General features: G+C 37.0%; 1 protein-coding gene across 1 annotated transcript in view; it reads right to left on the bottom strand.

Annotated features, from left to right (window-relative positions):
• LOC113448125 (transmembrane channel-like protein 2) overlaps positions 1-18,209 on the bottom strand; it is a 176,477-nt gene that overhangs the window by 87,109 nt on the left and 71,159 nt on the right. The gene's annotated exons all lie outside the window — the stretch shown is intronic.

Genomic DNA, 18,209 nt, shown 5'->3' with positions numbered 1-18,209 from the left:
TCTATTTGAGTAAAAAGTATATTGTTTTAGCATTTCTTTCTCTCCATATATCGTTTAAGTTTATTTCATCTATCATTTTAAAAAAGGATTTAGGGAGAGTCTTTCTGTTTTGCTTTGTTGTTGTTGCTGTATAGTCCAATTTTACAATTCCATTGAAATCTCCCATGATAACTATATTAACATAGTCTAGTTCAATTATTTTCATGTGTAATTTTTTATAAAATTCTTCTTGTTTATCATTCGGAGCATAAATTGCAATCAGGAGTGTTTTCGTATTATTGTCCATTATTTCCACCATTAATACTCTTCCATCTTCATCAGTATGAATCAATTTTGCCCAGATCGTCTCTTTAATATATAAAACCATTCCTCTTTTCTTACATTGAGTCAAAGAAGTAAATATTTTCCCTAATTTTGGCTGCACCAACAATTGTTCATATTGTTTTTTAATATGTACTTCTTGTAGACAAATTATATCAAATTTTAATTTCTCTAATTTGTGAAAATTTTTCCTTCTTTTAGCAGCTGAATTAAATCCATTTATATTCATTGTAATCAGTTTTTTCTCTTCCATGATTATGCTTTGTAGTTAGGTTTGGTAGCTCTCGTAGATCTTGGTTCACGTTGTTCTTTAGTTTCCACCTTTCCACCTACTGCACCTTGTTCTTTTTCAGTCTCCATTTGGTCCTCTTGGAATTCAATTAGAGAGACCTCTTTTTCTGCCTCTTCCTCTCTCCTTCCAAAAAATTCTGCGTAGAATAATTGAATCAATTCTGTGTCTCTGTTCTTGCCATGTAAACATTAATCCTTCTGGTATTAGCCATCTATAATTCACCTCTTTTTTCAGTAACATTTTAGTTAAGAATCAGTATTCTCTTCTTATCTCTCTCAGTTTTCTGGGTATTTGTTTTAAGACCACAATCTCCTTGCCCTTGTATTTCAGCATTTTCTCTCTTGCCACTTGCAATATTTGTGTTTTAATGGCTTTTTTTGTAAATCTGATATGAACTTCTCTTGGTAGGTTATTTCTCATCGCATACCTTTCCTTCAATTATTGAAAATTCAAGAGAATCCACAGCTTGATGGTCTGCCAGAGCTTAAGTCTGTAAAATAATTTAGCACATTCAATATTCAAAGTTTGGATTCATTCCCTAAGTTAATAAAATGCTCTGTACACTACAACTAACAATTAATAGTTCTATTAATACAATTATGATAAACTGTGAGAGGTTAACATCAAGAATCTTCCAGGGAGAAGAAGAACAAGTCAAAGAAACAATGATTGCTTGGGGAAAATTTTTTCTATATGGGATAGATTTGGATAAATGGCAGAAATTATGGATTAGAAACTATAAATTAACAATGACAACAGCCTATAGAGAGAATTTTTATAAGATGTTGTACAGGTGGCATTAACCCCTGGCAAGAATAGCAAAGATGTTTAAGGATAAATTGGTGAAATGTTGGAAATGTCATCAGATACCTGGATCATATTACCATATGTGGTGGACATGTGCAGCTAATAGATATTGGACTAAAGAGCTAATAGATATTGGACTAAAATATGCACATGATTGGAAAAAATGATAAAACAACATATAGATTTTAAAACCAGAGATATTTTTTATTAGGGATTTTACCTGAAGGTATAGCAAAGAAATAATATATTTGATTATTAATGTAATAACAGCAGCTAGAATTGTATTTGCACAAAATTGGAAAAATGAGGAAATTTCAATGGAGGAGGAAATGATTAAGAAAATAATGGAATGTGCAAAAATGAGTAGATCAACATTAGCAATTAGAGAGCAAGAAGAAAAAGAGTATTATAAGATCTGAGATTTATTTTATGAATGGCTAGATAGAAGAGTAAGAAATTGAAGTATATTGTAATAGTAATGATATATTATAATTGACTATTTTTGAATAAGTTATAATATGAATAGTAAGAGTTGAGATTTGCTTTTAAAGATAGCCTGGAATTGAAATTAAAACTTTAATGATAGTATAATAATGATACAATATGATGTAGAATGTTGATTAGAATATAATATGAATGTAAACTTAAGAGGAAAGGATTATAAGTATTGTGCACATGACATATGTACCAGACCAACACACTGTACAATTGAAAAAAGGTGTTATTTGTTGTCTTGTTTGTTATAAAAATAAAAATTTTAAAAAAGCATCTTCCAAGGAGACGCATTATCATAACTAATGCTTGTCATTCCACTGATTCTTCTGTCAATAATACTGAACAAGTCAGGTGATGGCTATGAAACACTGAAAATATTTTCCAGGCTATCACATCTCTTTCACATGGATAAACTAAAGTTGTAAGGAAAAACCGCATTAGAAATAGAATATGCCAGGAGGGTAGGGCTGACACCAAGCGTTATGACATGCCTCACAGAGAGGTCTTTGAGGGCCATCAATATCCAGCTGTTAGAGAGCTCTTAATGGGCCTAAATCACCTTGGAGGGGTGATGATTTTAGAGGGCATACTCTATTGATCACAGGGAACCTGCGAATTCCCTGATCGGTCTGGAGAAAGCTCTCCAATCTGACAGCAGAGAAGATGACCTTTGCAAGCCATTCCAAAGCTGGGGGCAGCCACTGTTAAATCTTGGGTATGGATGAAAAGAGGCTCCAGTTCAGTCAACTCTATTTTATTCTCTACAGGAAAAAAAGGCATAAACTTCAGCTGTGGCAGCTCTTTATATAGCCGAGCTCTTTATATAGCCGCGCTAGCGGCAGCAGCTCTTTATATAGCCGAGCTAGCCACGGCTCCGACCAGTGACGACTGTTTGATTTTTCCCACTCACTCAATAAAACCAATAGGAGGTAAGTGTGCTAATATTTAACCCCCCTCCCTACTGGTCCAGTCCCAACCAATCCCATCCCCCCTATTTTACACAGTCACACAAATAGGCAGGGCTTCGGTGACCTGCTCAGCTCAGTTGTTGGTCGGTCTTCAAACTGTTCAGTTGGATCTATCGTCTCTCCTGCCTTTCTCATTGGAACTTCCTGGAACCTTCTTCCTAGAGTGGCCATTTTGTCTCCACTAGAGGCCGCCCTTGTTCCTTGGCTTTCTTCTGTCCTGCTGACCCATTGCTGGACTTTAGGTCTGTGTTCACATTTGTCGGCCGGAGCTACTATTAATATTTTGAGGTTGTTCCTCGTTAGTTGTCAGGGCCCTCTCTGTTTGTTGTTGTTGCTGGAAGGGGTCTTCCTCTCCTTCTCTGTTGGTGTTTCCCCTCTGTTTGTTTGTGATATTCCTATCTCTGTTTCTCCCCTTATTTGTCGTGCCCTAAGCTGGTCTATGTATCTCCTCCAGCTATGCCCATCTATAGTTTCTACCCTATAAGATTGGGACCCTGTAACCTGTGACACCCTTGTGGGTATCCATAGGGGGTCCCCTGTGAGGTTTTTAGCATAGACATTGTCATCTCTCTGGAACATCCGGCAGCCACTGGATGAATTTACAGGGGTATCTGAACTGTAGTAGGGGTGTAACCTGTCTAATTGAGATCTATGTAATCTCCTAAGGGTTTTTATTACTGCCTTAGTAGTGGTGGAGTGCATAATGCTGATCTCTAGCCATTTTGAGTATGCATCCACCACTACCAAAAATGTATGCCCTTTTACTGGCCCAGCGAAGTCAATATGTATTCTGGACCACAGCCCTAGCGGCTTTTCCCACTCGTGGTCAGAAACGGCAGGGGGAGCTGGTCTCGATTCTTGGCAGGTTTTACATGTTGCCACCCTGATCCCTATCTTTTTGTCCATCCACGGCCACCATACATAACTTCTCACTAGTGAGTTCATTTTAACTATCTCTGGGTGTCCCACATGTAACATTTCTAGTATTTGTTCCCTTAGTTCTTCCGGAATTACTACCTGATCTCTCCACAACACGCACCCCTTCAATATAGATAGCTCTGTTTGTCTAATACAGAAAGTTTTAGTCTCTTTGGCTGTTTCACTTTCTGGCCATCGCCTCCCCACCCAGTTCAACATTTGTGCTATTAGTTTGTCTTTCGCACTTACACATGCGATGTCTGCAGCCGTCACTGGTGCTTGTTTGAGTGTCTCTATCAGCAGGGTGGAGGTGGCAGGGGCTGTGTCTGCATCTTGGTTGGGTAGGGGACATCTACTGAGGGTCTCAGCATGGTTGATGTTTTTTCCAGGCCGCATAGTCATATGCAGCCAGGAATTCAGTCCAATGCATCATTCTGGGTGACAAGATGTTTGGGGTGGCTTTGTGTCCTGCAATGATTCCCAGTAGCAGTTTGTGATTGATGACCAGGGTGAATTTCTTGCCATAGACATATTCATGGAATCACTTGATGCTGGTGACTGCTGCTAACACTTCTTTGTCCAGTTGACTGTAATTTCGTTCTTATTTAGACAGTGTTTTTGAATAGAATGCTATGGGGGCTTCTTTGCCATCCGGCAGTCTACGGCTGATGATGGCGCCAATTCCGAATGGGGATGCGTTGCATGTTAGAATTAAGGGTAACATCTCACTGTATTGTATTAGTACTTGGTCTGATGTTATTATATTCTTGATGCCTCAGAATGTGGCCTCTTCCTTTTGCCCCCAGGCCCAGGCTGCCTTCTTGTCAAGCAGCCTGTGTAAAGGTTCCACGACTGTCACCTTCTGTGGTAGAAATATATTGTAAAAGTTAATCAGTCCTAAGAAGGCTTGTAAGTCTGTTTTGTTTTTGGGCCTGGGGGCTTCTTTAATTGCTTTAATTTTACTTTTTTGGGGGTGGATCCCTTTCCAGTCTATCAGGAAACCCAGAAATTCTACTTTATCCACAGCTAGTTGGCATTTTTCCTTTTTCACTTTTAGTCCCACGTTTTTTTATAGGTTAATACTTCCTTTAGGTGGTCTTGCAGTTGCCCTTTGTTTTTAGCTGAAATAAGGACATCATCAAAATAGGGCACTACTTCATCTAATCCTTGTAGGAGGCATTCCATTAAACTCTGAAACAGCCCTGGGGCAATGCCGACCCCGAATTGTAACTGCTTGCATTTAAATGACCCTCTGTGTGTCACGATTGTCTGGGCTTCTGCCATGTCAGTGTCGGTAATTGTTGGTAGGCTTGTGCGAGATCAATTTTCACAAAAACCTTTCTGCACCCAAAGAATGTAGAAAGAGTTGTACCACTGGGACGGGGTACGTGCCTTGCTGGAGAGCATGATTCAGAGTGACCTTATAGTCAGCACAGATGTATACTGACCCATCTGGCTTTACTGGGGTGACTATAGGCATTTCCTATTTGGCGTGGTCGGTGGGCTCTAAAATCCCTTTTGCGATGAGGTTATCTAGTTATCCGTCTATCTTCGGTTTCAGTGCGAAAGGAACCGGCCTTGCCTTTAACCTAATGGGTGCTATGGCTGGGTCTAAAATTAAAGGACATAGGGGACCCCAAGTACTTGCCTAATTGTCCATCAAACACATCCTGGAATTCTTCCATTAGGCTGTCTTCCCATTCACTCTCAGTAATGCTGTGTATTCCGGTGAAATCAATGCCTAGTGGTTTGAACTATTCTAGTCCAAGTAGGCTTGGTCGGTCCCAGTCTACAATGGTTAGTGGTAGGTAGCTGGAATACTCTTTGAATGCCACTTTAAATTTTCCAATGCCTATCATCAGAATCTTATTGCCTTGATAATCTTTTAATGTCAGTCTTTGTTTTGTTAGTTGATTCTTGGTTATTTCTGGGCTCAGTTTTTTAATAGTGTTCCAGGAGACCATTGATAGGTATGGCCCAGAATCTACTTCCATTTTGCATGGTCTACTGTTTATGGTTACTTGAATGTGCACTTTCTTCACATGGCCCATGCTAGAATGGCCTATTGTCACAGTTTGGTATGTCTCGCTCTATCGCTGGCCAGTTCATCTCTTCTTCTGTTCTGGCTGAACCGGCTTCAATGTCCTTCAGGTTGGGTTGTTCTGTTCTGGGGGGATGTGCTTTGTCTTTGCCTTCTGTTGCTGGGTTGTGCTGCTTGGCAGGCTCTTGCTATATGCCCCTGTCAGTCACAACACAGACAAATAGCGTTGCAGAAATGGCATTCTGATCATGGTCCTTTGCACCCTGAGCACCAGAATTCCTTCTTTCGCTCCTTGTTTTTTGAATTCCTTTCTGAACGAAGTTGGTTCACTTCCTCATCGTTTTCATCAGTCTCTGACTCAGACTTGATGTCCTGGTGGCAGTTTCTTTCAGCGGTTGTGGGGCATTTTATTCATTTTCCGCATGGTGGCTGCTGATTTCTGGGATGCTTCCACAGCTGATGCTTCTTCTATGGCCTCCTTGAGAGTTATTGTGGGCTTCATTAGCAGGCAGCTTTGCAATGTTAGATCTCGGAGCCCCAGGACTATGTGATCTCTAATTGCTTCATCCACATTTAGGAACCTCGCAATCTCAGTGATGTCCTGAAGGTTTGCAACAAAATTGCTGATACCTGATCTCTCTCTTCTCCTTCCTTCTGGTCTCGATGATAGAATTCATACCTTTTGACTGAACAGGATGCTGGGAGGGGTATAGTGTGCTCTCAGGATTCTCTCCAAATCTGTCCAGGCCATTATTTTTACATCATTTGGCGTGGATAGTGCTTTTGCCATCTTGAACACTGCAGGCTCACAGGGTGTGAGGAAGACCGCTCTTTTCCTTTGTTCCAAAATGTTCAAAAGGTCACTTCCTTCTAAGAACATCTGGAATTGGTCAACATACGATTCCCAATCTTCTGTTATGGGGTTGAACGGTGTGGGTGGCATGTTTGCAATGGCCATTTTCGAATAGTTGCTGTCAAACTTAATCTGCCACGTGCTTGCTGGTCTTGTCTCAGAATCCTATCCTCGTCACCAGTGTTAAATCTTGGGTACAGAAGACAAGAGGCTCCAGCTCAGTGAACTTTGTTTTATTCTCTACAGGAAAAAAGGCGCAAACTGCAGCCACGACAGCTGTTTATATAGCCAAGCTTGCCGCAGCTCCGACCAGTGATGGCTATTTGATTTTTCCTTCTTGCTCGATTCAACCATTAGGAGGTAAGTGTGCTAATATCTAACAGCCACCAAGAAGAAAGTGAAACTGGAAGATGGTGTGATAGGTGTAGGTGAGATACTTTTGATTTGAATATTTAAGAATAGATGGAAGAAAGAGCCCCCTGGAATGCAATTAAGGGGAAGTGCTATAACTGGACAAACTGGATAAAATAGTAACAGGAACAGAAGAAAAAATGATGAAAAATTTATAGTTACTTACTGGGTATTAAAATAGAAGAAGAACAAGTGAAAGAGACAATGATTGCATGGGCAAATTTTTTTGGTTACACTATAGAATTAGATAAATGGGAAAAGTTGTGGGAGAGAAATTATAAATTAACAATGTCAACTGCATACAAAGAAAACATATATAAGATGTTTTATAGATGGCATTTTGCACCGGCAAGGTTGGCAAGGATGTTTAAAGATAAATCAGCAAAATGCTGGAAATGCCCCCAGACACGAGGAACGTATTATCATATATGGTGGCTATGTGTAGAAGCAAAAAGATATTGAACAAAAATACATATGTGGTTGGAAAAGATGATACAACAACACATAGATTTAAGACCTGAAATATTTTTGTTGGGGATCCTACCAGAAACACACAGTAAAGATACGATATATTTAATTATCCTTGTAGTAACCGCAGCTAGAATTGTATTTGCACAAAATTGGCAAAATGAGAAGATGATGTAATAAGGAAAATACTAGAATGTGCAGAAATGAACAGATTAACATTTGCAATTAAAGAGAAGGAACAAACTGAATATTATCAGATATGGGAATTATTTTATCAATGGCTAGAGAAAAAATATGAAAGCAAGAAATAATTATTAGACCATTGAAATACAGAAAATATGTTAATAGAACTGAATATGTAAAGACGAGAAATGTTATAATAATGGAAATAATTTGTATACTACTATGATAAGAATATGATAAGAATAGAGAATTAATACTAAAATAATGAATATGGTTGTAAAATTTTATTGTTACAGTGCAAGACATTTGCAACTAGGAGACATACCATTAAATGAAAGATGAACTGAATGTATGTATTATAAATAAAATACAAATTTATTTAAAAAAGAAATAGAATGTGCCATACTCATCATAAAGAGGTAAAAATAGTGAAAACTGAAGGAATCAAGATGCCCTATGGAAATAAAATCGAGAGTCTGATTGAAGATGGTTATTACAAATACCTGGGTATCCTTCAAGCTGACAACATCTAGCACATAGAAATAAAGACAAAGATTAGAAGTGAATGCATCATGAGAGTAAAGAAGACCTTAAAAGTCCAATGTCATGGAGAAAAATACTATCAAAGCAATTAGTACCTGGGCAGTTCTAATCATTAGATACATAGCTGGAATAGCAAACTGGACACAAACAGAACTAAAAGCCTTGGATAGGAAGACTAAAAAAGTAATGACAAGCATTAACAATGTAGATACAAAACTGGTTTACAAGACATAATGAAGAAAGTATGACAAGATAAAGTATTACACTGCCAGTGCATTAAAATAAAAACAGGCAAAACAGATAATAATAATAATACTTGGTAATGGCTAAGAGCAGTCTGAAGCTGTGACAACCGGAACAGAAAAACCACAACTCAGTAGTTTGAGAACAGCGTACCAGATCTGGGTGAGAATATATCTAATTTCTACATAGGAGATTCCCCCCTACAAGGAATATTTTTGGAAAAGTGGGACTCTTTAAGGTGGAGAGCAAGGGAGATGTATCCCCACCTCAAAACAAAGTGACAAGCCAAACACCTTAGGAGACAGAAGACAAATCCAGGAAAACAGTAAGAACTTTAATGAGAGGATTCCAAATTAAATTGTAAAGGAATAGCCAGACTTGAAATTATAAAACCTTAAAAAATAATTTAACACATTGGAAGTATATAAATGATTTGACAATTAGAGACTGAACTTTCACTGTATAAAATGGAAGAGAAAGAAAACTTGAAAGAACCTACTGGTGGAAAAAGACATTACACAATTTGAGTAAATAACAGAACTGTAGAAGAAAAGAAGGAAATAACCTTGAACCAGATAAGTAGATAGAGATAAGTAAAACCTACCAAGCTATTTTTCCTGTTGTTTTGGGACAGCTGGAGAGCTTTTATGGTGGAATATAAACGTTGCTGACTTACTGGATTACTGGGAATTTGGTGGGACATTTTGGATTATGAACAATGCCTGACAGAGCAATTTAGGGAGTGACTGAATTGGATTTTTGATCTCTCAGCTTCCTGGACTATTGGGATATTAGGGATTACGGTGGGCCAATTTGGATTATAATCATCAATTGATAGAACATTTTGTGAGAAAAAAAGAAGAAAAGTGAAACAAGACAATACATTTAAACATGACATTGAAAGTGAAAGCTGAACAACAACACATTAGACTCTAAATTGTTTTTTCTTTTCTTTTTTATTTTAATTAATGTAAGATAGGTGCTTACACCTAAACTGAAAATTTCAAAAAAATAGTAATAAGGCACTGTTGGAGTAATTGGAAGTTGTAAGGTATTAAAGGTTATAGCATAACCACTATATAGATTGGTAAGAGTATAAGAATATAGAATTGTAAGACTAAGATGATATAATAGAAGGCAGATTGAACACAGAAAGGAAAATTAAATGAGTGCCACAAACCTTACCAAGACTGGAAAGAAAGCATCCTCAACACCATCAGCAGCTGCTTCAAGTCCATTGATTCAAAGATCAATAGAAACAATGTTGCAACAGGAAAAAACGAACACATTTCAAAAAGAAATGCAATCAGTGCTTCAATTCATACAAGAGGCCATGACAAAAAATTGTAACATGAAAGGTGATCTGAGAGAAATGAAGGAGCAGATTCAGAATATGGATATGAGACTAGGAAACTTCCAGCAGATGATAACAAAAAAGGAACAAAGGATTCAGAAAATAGAGGAGAAATCAGAAGCCGAGAAAAAAGAAGGGGAGATAAATCAAAAACTGACACAAGCAAATAAGAACCTGGAAGAGACAGTTATAATTTTAGAAATAGAGAAAGTGGCCCACTTCTCAAGATTCCAAAACATAGAAGAGGATAAAGAAAATTTCCTAGATGTGATGATAGAGTTGTTGGTGACTGCTTTAGAGATAGGAAAGCAAGAGATGGAGGTGGAATAGACGAAATATTTAGAATAAACATGACTTAAACAAGGTATAAGATACCAAGGGAGGTACATGTGATACTCATGAAAAAATCAACAAGAGAGGAAATATTAAAACAGTGAAGAGATGATCCATTGCAATATAGAGGGGAAAAATTGTGGTCCTGAAACAGATTCCTAGGAGAGTAAGAGACCTGTGGAAACAATATCAATTTTTGACTACTAAACTGATTAAAAGACAAGTTAATTTTAGATGGTTAATACCATTCATTAATTGGGATGGCAAAAGATACAAACTAGACTTGTTAGATAAAGCACTATAATTTTATGACACGTATATTGTTGCAAATACAAGACAAAAAATAAGAGGAGAAATGGAATGCTAAAGACAGAGGAACCAACAGGAGAAGAGACCAATGTACAGCAAGAAGAAGGAGAAGCTGAGAGAGCAGAATGAGAGGAAGCAAGAGCAAAAGCCCAAAGACAAATAAGAACAACTAGGAGAATAAGTCTGATATATAAGTAAAGGAGATGGAAAGCGAAAGTGAGATGTTGTCAATAAACATAAATCCCCCACAAAAAGGAAAATATATATACACGATTACAAAAACTAAAAATAGACATAATTTGCCTTCAGGAAAGATACATAAAGAAGCAACATAGTAAACTATTGGAATATTCTAAAATTGGGAAGCTGGAGATGAGTGTAGGATTTGGACAACGAACATCAATGGCTTAAACTCACCTGTAAAAAGATAGAAAATTTTTAATAAATTGAAAAAACAAAACATGGATATAATAGCCTTACAAGAAGTTCACATTAAAGAATGTCAAATATATCTATTAGAACAACCAAAGTTAGGACAATTATTTGCTTCTCTAGATCATCATCAACAACAAAGAGGGATAGTACTATATGTCAAAGACAGATTTCTCGCTAAACAAATCTATAAAGATAAGGAAGGAAGAATTTTAACCATAGAGGTAGAAATAAATCATAGAAAAATAGCTGTAGTTGAAATTTATTCCCCAAATGGAAGTTAGGAGCAATTTTTCAAAAATCTACACACATAATTTGTGACATAGAGTATGAAGAGATATGTATAATAGGGGTTTTTAATGTGATTGTAGACAAAGAATTCGGTTATAAAATTAAGGAAATAAAGAAAGGAAATAGAAGAACTGTACCTAGAATATTTTTGAAAGGGTCAAGGAAAGGGTCAAGCTTACAAGATATATGGAGAAAAAGAAATCAGGAAGCAAGAGAATTTACACATTATTCAAATAGACATGAGTCATGGGCTAGGATTGATGTGGTGTGGATGTCAAGAGGAATTAACATAGATATTGAAGAACTAGACATCAAGATGAGTCTCTGGTCCAACCACAATCCCATTAAATTTAGCTGGAAAGGACATAAGAAAATAACAAGATGGACAATACAATATGCAAATTTTAAAAGAGAAAGAATTCAGGTTAAAAATGGAGAAGGAAATGGGTCTTTTCCAGGGGTGGGATTCTACCAGTTCACACCTATTTGCCAGAAGCAGTTGTTAACATTCTAAGCAGTTCAGAGAACGGTTGTTAGAAGAAATTACTGGCCTAATCCTGTAAGGAAGGCAGGAAAGAAACATTCTGGTGTTGCTTACAGAAACTGCCTCTCCGTTAACCCTTACTACATTCTTGGCAGGACTTTACTTCCTGTCTCAGGAACTTCTCTGGGGTTTTTTCCCCCTCCTTTGCTGGTACTTTGCTTGTGTGGAGTGACCATTCAAAGTTACAATGGCACTGAAAAAAATGACATGACCTTTTTTTCACACTTATGACTGTTGCAGTATCCTCAAAGTGATGCGAGGCCAGGCGAGGAAATGGTGCCTCGATGTGAGTGATATTGAGTTGGCCACACACAGCCAATAACATGACCACCAAGCCACGTCTACCCAGTCACATGACCACCAAGCCATGCCCACCAACTAAGTCACACCCACAGAACCATTTGTTAAAAAAATTGAATCCCACCCCTGGTCTTTTCTTTAGAGAAAATAAAAAAGAAGATACATTGTCGCAAAATCTCTGGGACACAACCAAAGCATACACAAGAGGGGTGGCAATATCGTATATGGCAAAGAAAAATAAGGAGAAAAAATGCCAACAGAGAAAATTAGATGAGGTTCATAAACAATTAGAAGCAATGCTGCAAAAAGAACCTCAGACTAAAATCTTAAAACATCAAATGAACCAAATTATACATAAACTCCATATGTTAGAAAAAGAAGAATTGGCACAAAACTAAAATGAACAAAACACAGTTTTTACAAAAATGCAAATAAACTGGGGAGGTGGTTGGCACATAAATTTAGGAGACAAAAAGAAAAGAGACAGATTAGCAAACTACAGGATAAACATGGGAAAATATGCTACCAGGAAGATGGAAAAAAAAAACATTGCCCAGGAGTTTTATGAGACATTATATAAGGAGGACGTTGAGTACCTAGAAGATTCTAGGTACCAGGAACATTCTAAAGAGGGTGGAACTACCAAAAATTACAGAGGAGACAAAAAGGATGCTCAGTGATGAGATCAGAATGTCTGAGGTAATTTTATATAAATAAACAAAAGAATAATAAGATACCAGGCCCAGATAATCTCCCAGTGAAAATATATAAGGAACACCAAAGTATCCTAGCAACACTGCTTCTAGACGTATTTAATGTGGTTCTAGAAGAAGCGAAAGCACCACAATCATGCAAGAGGCAAACATAACACTGATACCAAAAGAAGATACGGACCAGACTTTAATAAAGAACTACAGACCCATATCTCTTCTAAACGTTGATTATAAGATCTTCATTACAATAATAGCAGACAGATTAAAAAGATTTTTAAGCAAATTTATACATGAAGATCAAAATGGCTTCCTATCTAAACAGCAAATCAAATATAATATAAGAACTATACTAGATGTTCTAGAATATTATGAGATACATAGTGGCCAACAAATGGTACTACCCTTTCTTGATGCACAAAATGCTATGATGACCCGGGGCATGGTACAAAAGCAACAAAGTCCCAAAAGTAAATAAAGTCCATTTAACACTTATCATTGGCTGGAGAAAAACTCTCCCAAGTAGTTTTTAAAGAGAAGAAATTCAGTCCAAACCCAAAGTACATATAAATAATAAATAAAAACCAACACAAACCATGCTGCAGCATTAACGAGACAGGGCAGAATAAGGAATTGCATACTTCAAAAGATAACGAAACACACATAGTTGGGAGGACACCAGAACCCAGATAAAACTTGACAAACAAAGATAATTCATGCTTTGCTTCCAGCAAGGTGCTGTGCACAAACACTCTTTTTAAATCCTGTTTTCCCAGCTGTAGCTAATGAAGGGAATCAGGGCCCTTTTCTCTTCCATAACTCATGTAACTCACATTGCTCCCTTCTCTGTTCCTCCTGTGTGCCCTAGGATGAAGAGGGGTGACCTTGGGTCTTCCTCTGAATGCCCAGTTGGACTGCGCCCTTCCTCAGTTTCTTCCACAGCCACCAGAGCCACACTCTCACTCCCTGTCAGCTGTTCAACCTCCCTCTCAGAATCAGATTCCAACAGGGCATGACAAAGGCCTTCAACAACATAAAATGGACACTCCTGTTACAACAAATTAGATATATGGATTTTGGTGAGAAATTTCTAAATACAATAAGGATGATATATTCTGATCAGAAGGCCAAAATAATTATAAATGGAGAGGTAACAAAAAGCTTCAAAATTCAAAAAGGAACTAGAGAGGGTTGCTCTTTAGGACCGCTACTTTTTATACTCACACTAGAAGAGCTAACTAGAATAGTCAGGAAGAAGCCACAGATAAAGGTCTCGAGATTAAAAAAGAATTATTTAAATTGCAAGCATTTGCAGATGACCTGGCATTTCTCATGGAAGAACCAGAACAATCCAGACCAAAACTTATAGAGGTGCTAGAGGAATACGTTGCAGTTGCAGATTTAAAAATTAACAAGAATAAAACTAAAATGTTAGTTAAAAATATGACTGATAAACAAAAAGAAAGTCTGGCTAAAAGAATGGATATACAGATAACTAAAAAAGTTAAATACCTAGGAATTACCATTTCATCAAGATGTACCACACTCAAAGAAGATAACTATGACAAATTAATCCAGCAAATCAAAAAGATTTGGAAAGTTGGGGTAATCTAAAATGGGGTAATCCAGTGGTGGTATTCAACTAAAGTTGCCACCAGTTTGGTGGGTGTGGCTTGGTGGCCACACTTTGCATGCGTGCACACTTTGCGTACACGCATGCACCAAACACGCACTTTGCGCAGGCGCAGAGGTGTTCTAACTTGCCTCCTGTAAGCCTGCACGATGTTGGTCACTGCAGCAGCTGTCACACAGTGCTATTCTGCGCTGCACAAAGCAGTTGCACTTTGAATTCTAGCCATAAAAGTGAGTATGGGAGCCCGGGCGGGCAGGTGGACCAAACACAGAACAGCGAAGAGAACCGGTTTGGTTTCCACTGCTCATTGCCATTACCAGCTCTCCAGAACTGGGTAGAACTGCTCGAATACCACCACTGGGGTAATCTCATTAATAGGTAGAATATCTGTAATTAAAATGGATGTCTTACCAAAATTGTTATTCTTGTTTCAAAATATACCTATAAAACTAAACCAATTTTTTTTAGAGAAATGAACCAAATAACATCCAATTTTGTGTGGCAAGGGAAAAAGTCAAGGATCCAATTAAAACTATTACAGGAAGATAAAGAAAGGGGAGGATTTGGCCTACCAGAATGGGAGATCTACCATCAAGCACCATCACTGACTTGGATTAGAGACTGGATAATGTTAAAAAATAGAAGAATATTGCAGTTAGAAGGCCATGACCTGCAAGATGGATGGCACGCATTTCTTTTTTTTCCCAAATTTTTTTATTGATTTTTAAAAAACAAACATAAACAAACAAAACACAAAACATGAAAACATAAAACATCATTTTTGAAAGCAGCTTGATCCCGGGTTACATCTCTTCGTACAGACATTGATTCAAGTTCGTGCTCATTTTTATATACCGTTCCATATCTTACTACCATTCTAGATTTTCTATATAGCTTCTCCCCTCTTTTAACTCTCTTAATTCTATTTTATTTATTTCATCTCAATTTAAATCATTATATTTATATCCTTTTTCTGTCCTGTTTCAGCTGTCTATTATCTTTTCTCATTAAAACAAAATTTCTCCTGTAGTCACTGATTGGAGTATGGCGCCTTTATATCTTTCCCCTTAGTTTATAACATTTAATATAGTACATAACTTTCATTCGGATTCTGCTTAGTACATTCTAAAGCTACACACTATATTTTAAGAAAAAATATATATAAATATATAATATATTTAAAAAAAAAACAATCCATACCAATTCAACTCTATCGTTAAAATTAATATTCATTTAAATCTTAAACATTTTACACATTACTTTTCAAATAGGTATCATATTTCTATGGGAACACTTATAAATTTTGCATAGTTACTTCCCTCCCATTTCACTTATATTTTAAAATATTGTATAATTAAAATGTTCCCATTCCTTCCTAATTCAATTTTCTCATTTATTTCATTTCATTTATTTTGTTCAAAAAATAATAATTGATTGAATTACACTGTGTTTTATCCCATTTTATAATTATATGTTGTTCCAATTTTCTAACATTATTTCTAATACAAGTATAACAATGTAATCTTATGTACCTTTGCAGAATCTCTTTTTCAGTTATATTTTTACCCATTATCTCTGAATAAGTCCTATTTCTTTACATCTTGTTCCAAACCTTCATAGCTTCTCTTCCCTTCCTTCCTCCCTTGCTTCTTCACTCTGCCCTTTTTACCCTCTTGTCTCTCCACCTCTATTTCCCACTTCTGTGTTCCCCCTTTCTGTTGCTTTCTGACATTATATCCACTTTTCACCTTATTTTTCCCTTTTTTGGTTGTTTTTTTAGGTCTTAAATTCTCCATTCTCTTTCCCCCCTTTCCTCTTTCTTCCCCAGATAAGGTTACTTGTTCATTAAAGATGGCTTCTTCTTTGTCCCAATCTTCTTGTTGTTCAGTCTTTTCTTGTAATTTCTCATAGGTACAGATCGCCATTTCTAAGAAATGAAAAATGGAGCCAAAAGAGCCCTTCCCTTCTTGTTCCTCTTCTTTATATTTTTTAAATTCCATTTTCAGTTCATCCACAAGTGATGCCATTGTAAAAAAAAATTTAAACAATCACCTCAAATATAATTTCCAAAAGTCCCAAAGTCACCAAACAATCCAAATACACACAAGCTGTTTCATTTAACACTTTCTTCTTTTTTCACTTTCTCTTCCTGGGGTTACAATTTAGTTACAAAGTTCCAGTTAAAATGTATCTTTTAGAAGTCTTATTACGATTTAACTTTAGTTCCTTTTAAGTTCCAAGAAGCCTCCTCCTCTTAGCATTTAATTTTAATTACCTGTTGATGCCAAAGCGTTTTTTTCCAATTTCTCATTCATCTGCTGTCAACGTAAGGAAGGAGAGTGAAAAAAAAACTCCCTTTTCACTTTCATTCGCTGCTTCCGATTCTTCTTTGGGAGCGATATATCTTTTAAAAAAAATTAAAATTCCAGGATATCTTAGTTGTTGCTTCTTATCCTGGTCAGCCAACACTTTCACTTCTTAACTTCCTCCTGCACTTTCTCTTCTGGCTGAGTGCTTCTTTGAGGTGGCCATTTCTGACCGCCGCTCTTACTGCCTTTGGAAAAGGGAGTTTAGCCAGCTGAGGAGGAGAGGTGAGGCTCCCCTCAAACCCTGCTGGATCTCCCCTGTCTTCACCACCTCTACGGGGTGGCTTAGCCCTGAAGCCAGCTGGTTCGGGGCACTCCAGCGGCGAGCGCAGGCAGAAACCGTGCACGATCGCAGATTCCTGCCTGCCCTGAAGCGCTGCAAACCAGAACTCCAGATGGCACACATTTCTATGGTCCAATAGGCTGGGCACACAGCATCATTTCCAACAACATAGAATTAAGCAAGTGTTATTTAAGATTTGGAATAAAATCAAAAACCAAATATGTATAGAAATCCCAAATTGGGTATCAGTATTGAAGGTGATAAAACATCCAAATCTGTTAAAACAGGGGGAAATCATTACCTACAAAGATGTTATAAATGAAGATGGAGAACTAAAATCTAGACAAGATTGAAAGCATGGATTTAGAATGGTGAGAATATTTACAGATCCAATCAAGGTACGGAAAGGACAAAAAAGAATGGGGGATTAATTGGCAAGAAACGGTATTAGACAAAATTCTCTTGGGGCCAGAGGATAACTTAATAAGAAAAATCTATCAATTTTTATTGGCATATAAATTGGAGAAAGAACAGGTAAAAGAGATGATGGCGACATGGCCTAGAGATTTTGGATATAATATAAAATTGGATCAATGGCAAACATTATGGGAAAGGAACAAAACGATTACTCTTGCCACAGGAGAATTTATTTAAAATGTTTTACCGATGGCATCTCCCCCCAGCTAGGCTGGCTAAGATGTATAAAAATCAATCCCCAAAATGTTGGAAATATTTAATGGAACAGGGCACATACTATCATGCATGGTGGAGCTTTAAAAAAACACAAGAGTTTTGGCACAGGATTGGGAAGTGGCTGGAAGAAATAATGGGATTTTAAATAAACCATAGACCAGAATGTTTTTTATTGGGAATTATATCAAAAAAATATAATAAAGAAGAGCTTTACTTGATAATGCATGTCATCACTGTGGCAAGAATGGTATTTGCCCAGAAGTGGAAGGAGAAAGAAACCCTGAGTGAAGATGAAGTAATAAATAAAATTCTGATATGCGGTGAAATGGATAGGCTAACCTTAGAGATGAAAAATAATGATGAATTGGAATACTATATAATTTGAAATAGATTTGATCATTGGTGGGAACAGAAAGGA

This window comes from Pseudonaja textilis, chromosome Z (genome assembly GCF_049901715.1).
Source record: "Pseudonaja textilis isolate UNSWEBS1 chromosome Z, rPseTex1.2, whole genome shotgun sequence".
Lineage (NCBI taxonomy): Eukaryota > Metazoa > Chordata > Lepidosauria > Squamata > Elapidae > Pseudonaja > Pseudonaja textilis.
Note: the sequence above shows the minus strand (reverse complement) of the source record. Positions and strands in the feature narration are given on the sequence as shown.